Raw genomic sequence first — 12,696 nt, forward strand, 5'->3', positions numbered from 1 at the left:
ATTTGGTTCTCCGTGAATAACAGTATTAGTGTTACTTTTGCTGATAAGAACATTTTCTTTCTTCCTTTTTTTTTATTACCTAGTCTTTGGAAAAATGGTTTGCAACATATACTAAAGGAAAAAGTCATTGGAAATCTCAAAAATATATTTCCCTCTGCAAAAGATGGCAAAAGTTCTAATTCCTTATGTATTGCAGATAAAAGGAAATAACTACCTACGGTAGATATATAAATATTAATATTCTATTCTGGTATGTGTTATAACCTCTTCTAACATTTTTTTGTGTATGTGTTAAATGAAACTATCAGAAATGTAATTTGAAATTGATTTTATTGTGTATTGTCATGTGTACTAGATTTATGTTGTTTTTGGTTTTTTTTTTAAGTTTTCATGGAAGAACTAAATTCCTGATAAAGGAGTATGTATTCAAAATGAAAAAAACAAAACAAAACAAAAAAACAAAACAAAACAACAACAACAACTAAAACATAATTATAGGTGCAGGAGAACTCCATCTAAATAATAAAGAAAGAAGGAGTCCCTCATGATTGAGGTGATAAGGTTTTAGTCACATTGAGACTGAGTGTCTCACCTATTTATACCTAACGAGCCACACGTGTGAACTTCATGGATAGGTGAAGCTGGATTGAGCTAGAGGTGATGACAGTTCTGTGTTTATGACATTCATAACCAAGAAACTAAGATGAATGAATTCTTGGTTAATGCTAAAATGTTTTCATATCCCATAGGTACCTTTGATGTAATACTCTTTACATACAAATAATACTGATTGGATCTCTTCAAATAAATGTGTTAGTAAATCATTTGAATTTGCACTTACAAATCAAGTTTAATCTGAGAATAAATGGACATATTTTGTGTTTAGATAAATTATTAGGTACCTAAGGACCTTCCAAATCTTAAAAAGCAAAATCTATGTATGATATTGAGATTTTCTTCTATATAATGAGATTTAGTAATTCTTGTTCTAGACATTTTGTTACATGTCATATGCCATATATATATATATATATATATATATATATATATATAGTAGTATGTATATAATATATTATACATACATATTCAGGGTATATATATACACACATATACATATATAAATTATATATTATATATAATGTATTATATATATTCAAGGTATATATGAATATATATATATATATATGCAAAATGTATGCAAATGGGTTTCTGTTGGTTAATTTTCACAAAGTGAACACTAGCAACCAGATCAAAAACACGATTATCAGCACTCAGAAGTCCCCTTATCTATCTTCAGATATTATCCTTCACTTCTAGGGTAATTATTATTCTAACTTCTAATCATTTGATTTTTGTGTTCTAAAACCTAAGTAATTAGAGTAAAAAATGTGTACTCTTTTGTGCCTGGCTTCTAGTACTTTTGTGAGAAACATCTGTGTTTTTGTGTTGAGGAATACTAGGGTCATAAGACATGTATTTATTTAGCTTTAATGGATTTTTTTCAGACAGTTTTCCAGATGGAATTCTAGCAGTTTATTCTCACATCAGCAGTAAACGAGAGCTTTGTGTGCTCCACACCCTAGTCGATATTGATACTGTCTGCCTTTTCTGTTAACATGAGCCATTTTGGTAGGTGAATAGCCATATCATATTGTGGCACTAACTGCATTTCACCAATGTCAAAGTTGATTTTTTCCCCTCACTTTTATTTATGTAAAGTATGGCATAGATTAGATTGTATCGTACAGCAAAGCCACTGCAAAATTGGATATTGTCTTTTGTAATTAAACTGGTTCATTTGTTGTGGAGAGTGGAGGAGAGTCATCGAATGTAAAATCTAGAACTCTGATTTTTAGTCACATTTAGTGTCTCTTTCTCTCTCTCTCTCTCTCCCTCTCTCTCTCTCTCTCTCTCTCTCTCTCTCTCTCTCTCTCTCTCTATATATATATATATATATATATATATATATATATTACATATATTACAAATATATCTACTCAAGGGATATACAAGGTCTGAAAATTAAGTTTGCAAACTCATCCTAGGAAAAGTGCTACATACCTCATTGATAAATATCACTATGGTTACCGTTGAAGTACTCCCCTTGGGAAGCTATGCACTGATGTCAGTGCCTAGTCTACCCTTCAAAGCAATTTTGGAACTCTTTTTCTGGAATGGCCATCAGATCTGTTGTCAAAGTACCTTTGATGTCCTCTGAATGTCATCAAAATGTCTTTCTTTCAATATTTCCTTGATTTTCAGGTAAAGAAAGAAGTCACTGGGGGCCAGATCAGGTGAGTAGGGAGGGTGTTCCAATACAGTTATTTGTTTACTGGCTAGTAACTCCCTCACAGACAGTGCCGTGTGAGCTGGTGCATTGTCGTGATGCAAGAGACATGAATTGTTGGCAAAAAGTTCAGGTGGTCTAACTTTCAGCACTTCCAAATAGTAAACTTGGTTAACTGTTTGTCCAGTTGGTACAAATTCATAATGAATAATCTCTCTGATATCAAAAAAAGTTAACAACATTGTTGCCACAAGTTTGCAAACTTAATTGTCAGGGTCTTGTTTTCTTATTCATTTAGCGCCCCCATCTTTTGATTTGAGCATTTAATCCATTTACATGAAACATAATTGTTGATAGGTATGTAATTATTGCTATTTTATTTTTCATATTTTTGAATTTTTTTTTTTCATTCTAAAGAAGTCCTTCTAAGATTCTTTGTAATACTGGTAGGGTGGTGATGAATTCCCTTAGCTTTTTCTTGTCTGGGAAGCTCTTTACCTGTCCTTTGATTCTAAATGATAGCTTTGCTGGGTTCATCTAAAAATTTTTTTGAAGTAGTGCTTTTATCCATTGATAACAGAGAACACATTTATTTTTGGATATCATTATTTTTTGTTCTTGAGATTTTTGAGCAAAGCAAAATACTTCTCTTCATTCTTAGGGTTGATCATTTTTCCTTGAAGTTATGCTTTATGCAAATCAATGCAGTGATCCAGTTTAAATAGTACTCCTCCCCAACTCTGATCTTAAATGTAATTTTTAAGATTTCTTATGAGTCTGACCACAAACAGAACTGAAACAAAGTATATCGTGTGAAATTCATACCTAATGCAGTTATAGACCAATAAGGTTAAGTAAAAGTCAATTTTTAAGAAGTTATAATTATTTTCAGGAAAAAGAGAAAATTAGACAATTGACTTGGGCAAACATTTTATCCACAACATAATCTAACTATCACATTATTATGTCTGTAATTCAGTTTCATCCCTATAAAATAAGCAGAAAAAATTCTAAACTATCCCTGTTATTTTTAGGATCAAATATACTGTATGTGGTGGTATTTTATGGTGTTTAAAAGGAGGACCTTGGAATGAGAAAGACCGAAACCAAATCCCAGTTCTGGACCTTCCTATAGGCATGGTCTTGCTGAGTCCTAAAATCTCATTTTTTCATTGCAACATGGGAATAATAGTAACTATGCCATTAAAGATTATGGTTTTATAAAACAACACAAATTTGATAAATTATGGTTATGTAAAACTATTTTATAAACTTGGAAACAGTTATGAAATATGACTGATAATTGCTATCATTATTTCATTCAAGTACTAAGAGGGAAGTTACTCTAAACGATTATTGTTAATAAATGTGCAAAAAGTAGCAGTAATGTTTCAGTTTAATTTCCACTTCATCTCATTCTCCTATTAAAAGGTGTTCATTTCTTTCATCCCATATATTGCATTTTCTCTACAACAATGACATTAAAATTGCTAATGATATGACACAAAGAAGTCCCTATTACAATGAAGAAAGCTGGATAATTCTAATCAATCTTATTATAAGCAGAGGTGACCGACTTAAAGACATGTACAAATGTTTAAAATATATTATTACAATTCATGAGCAAACTTCATGCCCTAATTTCGTTGCCCCATTCTGCACCTTATCAAAACAATATCACATTTGTCTTCAACAGTAACTTTGCCTCATATCACGTAGAGATTTGGGTAATACTAGAAATTAAATCTGATTTTTACAAGAATAGTTTTGAGACATATGATACCCATATATTTTAAATGTCATATATCTATGCAAAATCAAAGCTATCTTAAGAATATGATTATTACTTTTCAATAAAAAGATATGCTTTTTAAGTAGCACTGTGTATATTTTATAATTGTAATAATTAATTTCACTTTTTTAGAAAATGACTCTAAATCTTTGTTGCTATATTTCATCTTTTTCTTTTCTGGAAGATAATATTGTTAATTTAAAGACTTTGGCAGCTAAAATCAGATTCTGTATCAAATCTCAGCCTACATCTATTGTTTGTTTTAATATCTTGATTTTCATTCCAATATTTTGGTGTTTCGAGTTTTTAAAAAGTATTGAAATTTTTAAACTTTTTAAAAACATAAAGACCCCAAATGATGTTATTTCTCCCTGTAAAGTCTGCATCTTTTTCTCTGTCGGTCAGAAGAGCTGACAGCCAGAATGAAGTGCCTTTGAACAAGCACAGCTGACATGTGGAGGAGCCAAAGTTTCTTTCCTCCATGTGCCTTCACATAAAGATTTGTGAGCAAATAAATGCTGTCTTTGTTTTAAGCCATTATGTTTAGGGGTAGTTCGTTTTATATAGATATAGATAATAGAAATAATTAGCAAGATACAAATACAACATAAAATTTTTAAAAGCTTTTTAGACAACATATAAATATTAATGTCTACCAATAAAGTAAAATGTTGAGATAATTCCAAATTATTAAAATTGCCTCCAAATTAGTCTATAGATCCATTGCATTTTCCATCAATATACCAAATTGTTCTGTAGCAATTATCAAGCTGATTTTAGAGTTTGAAGATATATTTGTTGCATAAGGGTTATCTTCATAGGAAAGAACAAAGCCTGAGAATGTATGCCACAAGGTATCAATATTTGTACATAAGGCTACAAGAGATTAAGAATGTTTGGTATTGGTTATGGGTGCAATGATGAAAACATTAGATAAATGGAACACAGTAGATTATCCAGAAATAAATAACACATACATGGTCACATATTTACATCTAAGGAGACATCACAGTGCATTGGAATAAGTATGGCCTTTTTCAATTTTAACTATTTATTTATTTATTTATTTATTTATTTATTTATTTATTTATTTTCAGTTTAAAGAAAGAATTTTATTACATAATTTTTAGAGATGTAATTTACATACAGTAAAATCACCTAATTTAGTGTACATTTCTAGGGGTTTTTGCACACAAATGCATACAGTTGTGTAACCACTACCACAAGCAAGATACAGTATTTAAGTTTTATTTATACCCACGTTTTAAAATGATTTTTATTAAAATATAGCTAACATACAATATTATATTAGTTTCAGGTGTACATCATAGTTATTCAACAGTAGCCACCTGACACTATACAGTTATTAACGCATTATTGATTATATTCCCTACACTAAAGATGTGAACACCATAATAAATCCAGCAACCAGCTGACACCACACCACGCTATTACAATATTATTGACTATATTTCCTATGCTGTTTATTATATCCCCAAGACTTATTTGTTTTATATCTGGAACTTTTGAGCCTCTTGTTTTTCTTTATCTTTCCCCTGTCTTTTTTAATTTTTCAATTAGAGTTGACTTTCAACATTATTTTATATTAATTTCAGGTGTACAGCATAGTGGTTAGACATTTATATAATTTAGGAACTGATCTCCCTGACTAGTACACACCTGGCACTATGCAGTTATTACCATATTATTGATTATATTTGTTATGCTTTACATCCCCATGACTATTTTGTAACTACCCATTTGTACTTCTTAATCCCTTCAACTTCTTCACCCTGCCTCCAACCCCCTGCCATTTGTCACCTCAATAGATCTAGTGCCCATCTGACACCATACATAGATATTATAATATTATTGACTCTATTCCTTATGCTCTACCCTACATCCCCATGACTACTATATAACAGCAAATTTGTACTTAATCCCTTCCTCTTTTCCCCCACCACCAAACCCTCTCCAATCTGGCAACCATCAAAATGTTCTCTGTATCTATGAGTCTGTTTCTGTTTTGTTTGTTTACTTTGTTCTTTTGATTCTACATATCAGTGAAATCATATGGCATTTGTCTTCCTCTGACTGACTCCACTCAGCACAATGCTCTCTAGGTTCATCCGTGTTGTTGCAGATGGCAAGATTTCCTTCTTTTTCATGGCTGAGTATTATTCTATTGTATATATGTACCACCTCTTCTTTATCCATTCATCCATTAAGGGACACCCAGGTTGCCTTCATATCTTGGCTTCTGTAAATGATGTTGCAATGAACATATAGGTGAGCACATCCCCTTGAAGTAGCATTTTGGATCTGTTCAGATAAACACCCGGAAGTAGAAATACTAGGTCCTTCTTTGTCTCTTGTTATAGTCTATGTTTTAAAGTCTGATTCTAAGATCCTCTACTTGTCTTTAACCTTTGGCATTTTAATTATGATGTATCATGGTGTGGGCCTCTTTGGGTATATTTTGTTTGTGACTCTCTGTGATTCCTGGGCTTGTATATCTATTTCCTTTACTAGGTTAGGGAAGTTTTCTGTCATTATTTCTTTAAATAGGTTTTCTATTCCTTGCTCTCTCTCTTCTCTTCTGGTACCCCTATAATGTGAATGTTGGGATGCTTGATATTGTCCCGGAAACCCTTTAAATTCTCCTCGTTTTTTTGGATTCTTTTTTTCTTTTTGCTGTTCTGGTTGGGTGTTTTCTGCTACCTTATCTTCTAAATCATTGATTTGGTTTTCTGCTTCATCTAATCTACTGTTGATTCCCTGTAATGTATTCTTCATTTCTGTTATGTATTTTGTGTTTCTGACTGACTCTTAATTATATTTTCTATCTCCATTTTATGTTTCCTATCGCTTTGTTGAAGTTCTCCCTGAGATCATTGAGCATCCTTATAACGAGTGTTTGGAACTCTGTGTCTGGTAGATTACTTGTCTCCATTTTGTTTAGTTCTTTTTCTGGAGCTTTGTTGTGTTCTTTTATTTGTCTCCCCCTTTTGACTGCCTCCCTTTGCTTGTTTCTATGTATTAATGTAGGGCCGCTATGTCTCCCGGGCTTAGTAGAGTAGCCTTATGTAGTAGGTGTACCGTGGGGCTCAGTGGCACAATTTTCCTGGTCACTTGAGTCATACATTCTAGGTGTGTCCCTTGTATGGGTTGTGTGTATCCTCCTCTTGTAGTTGACCCTTTGTTGCTATTTGCACATCAATGGGAGGGATTGACCCTCAGGCTCACTTGTTATGAGGACTATCTGAAGAGTACAGCGGAGGAGTTGTGAGGCAGGGGCTGACTCTGTAGAGCAGGATCTGCCTCAGCAGGGCTGTGGTGCCTGTCTAATTTGCCCCTTGGTTGTGTTATTCTTGGAGATACCTGGGTGATACTCCAGCTCATTTAGAAGCTGGTCACTGGGGGCACCAACCCCTGGGCCTCCTGGTAGGGGATACACTGCAGGTCAAGTTCAGCTGTAACCTGTGCCCCACACAGGGCCACCTGGCGGGAGCCACAAAAAATTCTCAGATTGCCACTGTTCTTGCCGTTCTTGTAAGTGCCTTGTAAGTGCCAAGAGGACAAGCCATGAACTAAGTCCGGCTGCCATTAGTGCCAGGCTTAGGACTGCTCAGCCAAAGGTACAGGACATGCTCAAGCCAGATCCTGCTTGTTTGGGTTCCGTGAACCTTTAAAGACCCTAGGAAAGTCTTCAGCATGAGCCAAGGCGGGCAGTTTGTACAAAAACTGGAAGCAGCTTGGGTGTGCCCAAAAGGTGGGCAGGGCTTGGTCTTGAATCACCTGGGTGTGGTGAACAAATGGCGTTAGCCAGCTTAATGGAGACCTAGATATGACAGTCACCTGCATCTTCATGTTTGGAAGGGGGAGGGCTCTACAAAGAACCAATGGCCTCTGTTCAGGAGAAAGCTGCCCTTCCAGCCCCCATCCCAAGCCAGACAACTCAGTTTTCCACCACATGTCCCTGCCACCTCTCCAGATGCTGCTCCAGTGCTGGAGCTGAGAGCCAGTGATTCTGTCAGTAAGTAAGTCTAAGTCCATGCTCGGTCCCTTTATGAGGAGTGCCTGGGACTCCAGCCACACTCCATCTCACTCAGTCATAGTCTCTGCTGGTTTTAACAACTTAAAATTATGAGGACTTCTCACCCTGGCACTGGAACCCTGGCCCGGGGAAGGGCTGGTACCCTTTGCTCCTCCGGGTGGAGTTGGGGGTAACCTCTGCAACCGAAATATCCCTCCTGATTTTTAATGGTCACACACAGGTGTGGAACCAGTTCATTCTTCATCTCTGCCCCTCCTACCAGTCTGGAGTTAGCTTCTTCTGCATGTCTCTAGTTGTAGGGCTTCAGATCAGCAAGATTTTAGGCAATTCTCAATGATGGTTCCTTTGTAGTTTAGTTGTAATTTTGATGTGGTCATGAGAGAAGGTAAGCACAGTGGTTACCTACTGTACCATCTTGACCAGTAAGGATGGCCTCTCTAAAAGAAAATGTTCTGTGTTCATTGGATATAGTTCTGGAAAACATTAATCTTGTACCCAACCTATCACTATAAACAATCATTAACTCCATATAAGTCATAGCCTGAATATTAAAGGTATAAAAATGAAAGTTCATGAAAGAAAACATAGAATATCTTTATAACCTTGGTGTAGGTAAAGATTTCTTAGACAGGACAGAAAATAATGAAGGGAACACTAATAGATTGGATTATATTATAATGGAAAAATTCTGTTCATTAAATTCTGTACATTAAATTATTCTGTTCACAGAGACTGAAAAGACTCATAAACAAAAGTTTTATAATGATTCTCAATACATGCATATTGATGTGTATTGATACATCATATCAGAAGATTCAATTCTATAATATATTGAATAATCCTTCACATCAATAATGTAAACAGACACCAGTAAAATAATAAACAAGAAATCTCAGAAACCATCTAAAAAAATTTAAAATAAATCTCAACAGTCACTTTACATAATAGAAAAAAGTAATAAATAAACCTTTGCAATGTGACTCAACTTTATTAGTTATTAGGGAAATGTAAATTAAAATCACAATGCAAATTACTGTACACAATACAAGTTACTGACTGAACTTTAAAATGGCAGACAGTATCAAATATTGGTAAGATGTGGGAAAAATTGATTATCATAACTGCCACAGCAAAGTTAGTTTGTACAAATAGCCTAGATAAAATATTTGGCAGTAGCTTTAAAGCTAAATCCATATCTGCCATAAAATTCAGCCACTCCAGTTTTAGTTAAACATCCAACAAATGTAAGTACATATGTGCTACAAAATGAAAATAACCTAAGTATCCATCAGTGATATAGTGCATAACTATGGTATATTCACATCATAGAAAACTAAATGTATGTCACAGACAAAATAATAGGGGAAAGTGGCCCAAAACAAATGAGTACCCAGTGTATAATTCCACTAACCTCAATTTCACACTTTCTATATATAATAATTCAGTAACAAACTTTAGAGACAAAAGATGTTTCTGTCTGAGGCTTCACAATCACCATGCATTTCAGTGGGTCTTGACCCTAATGGTTTTATATAAAAATTTTATTTACTCATATTTCACGCATTGAATCACAGTTTAAGTAAATTCAGTGCAAGAGGTACTGGTTGAAATTTATTAAAAAAACACTAAAGCATTTCCTTAAGTCCAGTTTATCTTCTGCTTATATCCATTTCTGTATGACTATAATTGATTTATGTCACTTAAATATTTCAGTGTTTTTCAAGCTTTACTCAATTGCAGTAGGTAGATACTATATCCATTTTGTTGTTGAGCATTTCCTCTTACAGACGTAATGAACTTTCCCTATTTTACACCAGTAGAAAGTTAAAGAATTTTGGATCAAATTTATTTTTGATCATTGTGAAACTAGTTTGTTGCCACTAACAAAGACATTTTCAAATATATGTCTGTAAAATTTAATATTTCTATTAATACATTATAGCCACTAGTATAATAATAAAAATAACGTATGCGTTTTTATAAAGCACATTTGTTTAAAGAGCCACCCCCAAGAAATAAATTTACTTGGTCCCTTAAATTTTTTTTTGCTTTTTTTAAACATTAAATTCACATTTCTTAATATATCATGTATTTTATGGTGTTCAAGATCTTAAAATTTCCCAGTTCTAGATTTGGTTGCTTACGATTGATTGAGTTCAGGTAATTAGTAAACTGTCTGATACAATATTCAGCATAATTCATATAATTTAAAAGAAAATGATTTTTAAACCCTCATGCACTTCTCAGAATTACAATAATGAAATTAGTATCTAAAGGCACAATAATGTCCTTTTTGGAAACTATTCATTCAGAAATCAATTAAGCATGAGTCATATTTTCCCATGTGATCGATTAAAAAAATAAAATCAGAATTGTTTCAAAGCTGACTTATACATTTATGTTCACATTATCTTTGGCATGTAGTTTTGGTAAATAAATTGATCTTGCAATCTCTGAAAGTGTGGAAAAATTCATAGAAGTTTAAATTATTGGAATGTATTTTTGTAACATTATCAATGCAGAGTTTGAATTAAGTTTTAAATTTACTTTTTTCCTGTTACATTAAAATGAATTAATAATTCATATTTTATATATTTACCATGCAACTAGTATCATAATGATAATAGTAATGGACTGAATAATTAGTGTGTGCATTCTGATTTATACACGTAAACTAGTTTCATTGTATTAAGTTCTGTGTCTACAAAAATTGTTAATCTGATTATCGCCACCAAATAGTAGCAAATAATAGCTAAATTTTATTTTATATTTTAAACTTTAGGATGAAATTCTAGGATTGATAACAGATGTTTGTTTTTGGTACCAATGATTGTATCAGAGTATTTCCCAATCAGTTGGCTTTACAGGATTAAAACAAAACAGCAATATGTAATAATGTGAAATTTCATCATGATATTATGCTAGTCTTCCATTTTGGACTTCCTGAAAATTTAAACACAATAGGTGCTGGCATTTTTCCTTTCCATTGCTTTATTTCCATTTTTGTAAATTTATGAAAGAAACATTTTCTAAGAAATTGAATAACATAAACAAGATGACAGCTGAATTTATAATAAAACAAATGTTATCACAACTAAAACAGAATAAAAATGGCACAGTTATGATTATTATATTGCTAAATTTTTCTTGGGAAAGCCTAAAATGAGAGGAAAAAATTAACTGATATATCTAGGAGAGCTTCAACCGTTTTATCCCTGTAATTTCTCGACCAGTTATGCAGATTCCTGAGTAAGCAGTTTCTTTGCAAGAGTAGAATGGCTTTTCACCATTATGTGTTCTTAAATATTTTAGTAGTGCTAGTATATACAAAGGGTTTACTTTACTATTTATAAATTACTGTCTTTCATGAAAGTTGGTTTAATAGATTATGCTAACACTATTATTAGGATGGTGCAAAAGTAATTGTGGTCTAAAAGGTTAAAAATTGCAAAAGCTGCAATTACTTTTGCACCAACCTAATAGCAATTGTGTGTATTGATCATTTGAAAATAATAATGGTGGTTTCTTAATAGTCCACATACTGATTTAATTTCATACACCTATTAATCTATAATAATTAAATCTTTGTATCACTCAAATGTTTCAAAATTGGGGGTATAATGATAAAAGTTATTAATGAATTTATTAGAAGAAAGATGGAAATGAGTTTGAATTGAAATAGCAATGATATCTATAAAGTTTTATTTAAATGATATAATATGAGGATTTAAGTTAGGAATACCTGGATTCTTCTTGCAATTTCAATGACCTTATATCATTTATGAATATGAAAATTAATTTTATTGGAAACATATATTGCTTTCTCTATGTAATATTAAATTTTTGTGATATTTCTATAATAAATCAAAGTTTATGTCTAGTAATTCTTATATTATGCAGTTTATTTTCAAAAGTGGAACAAGTTATTTTGTTTTATAAATCTGAGTAAGAAATATATTCAGTTATATTTCAACTTAAAGGAGTCCAGTAGAGAGAATAGAATTTAATAAAATACTAGTACTTATCTACTTCCAGACTTTACTCATCACTTTCTTCTATCATTTTTAAATATCTTTTCAGGATGACAGATTAACATTTCAGAATAATCCTTTTTAAAAAAGTGTATTGTTTTCTCACTAGGAAATGTATCTTCTAAAGAAATATTTCTTCCTCTGTACAAACTTTCCCTAAACAATTAACTATACAGTTTTTCCTATTCTTCTGGTCTCTCTTAATTCCTCTCTCCATTAAACTCTCAATACAATTATCCTCACCAAAACAAAATAAAAACAAACAAACAAGCAAACAAACAAATAAAACCCTATGATTTTGTTCGTTTTACCAATGGTTTCTATTTTGGTAAATGTAATGGATGATTTTCAGTTCTCATTTTACTTGACCAGGAAACAGGATTTGACATGGTTAAGCCTCCTCTCTTCCTTGGCAGTTTATTTCCAAGAATTCCTTTTCTCTTAGAGTTCACTTACGTTGTAAAGGCAATGGTTGATCAATTCTCGTCCTCTTCTCTCTATCAACACTTACTCCTTCAGTGATTCATGT

Source organism: Rhinolophus ferrumequinum, chromosome 12, assembly GCF_004115265.2.
Source record: "Rhinolophus ferrumequinum isolate MPI-CBG mRhiFer1 chromosome 12, mRhiFer1_v1.p, whole genome shotgun sequence".
NCBI classification, from domain to species: domain Eukaryota; kingdom Metazoa; phylum Chordata; class Mammalia; order Chiroptera; family Rhinolophidae; genus Rhinolophus; species Rhinolophus ferrumequinum.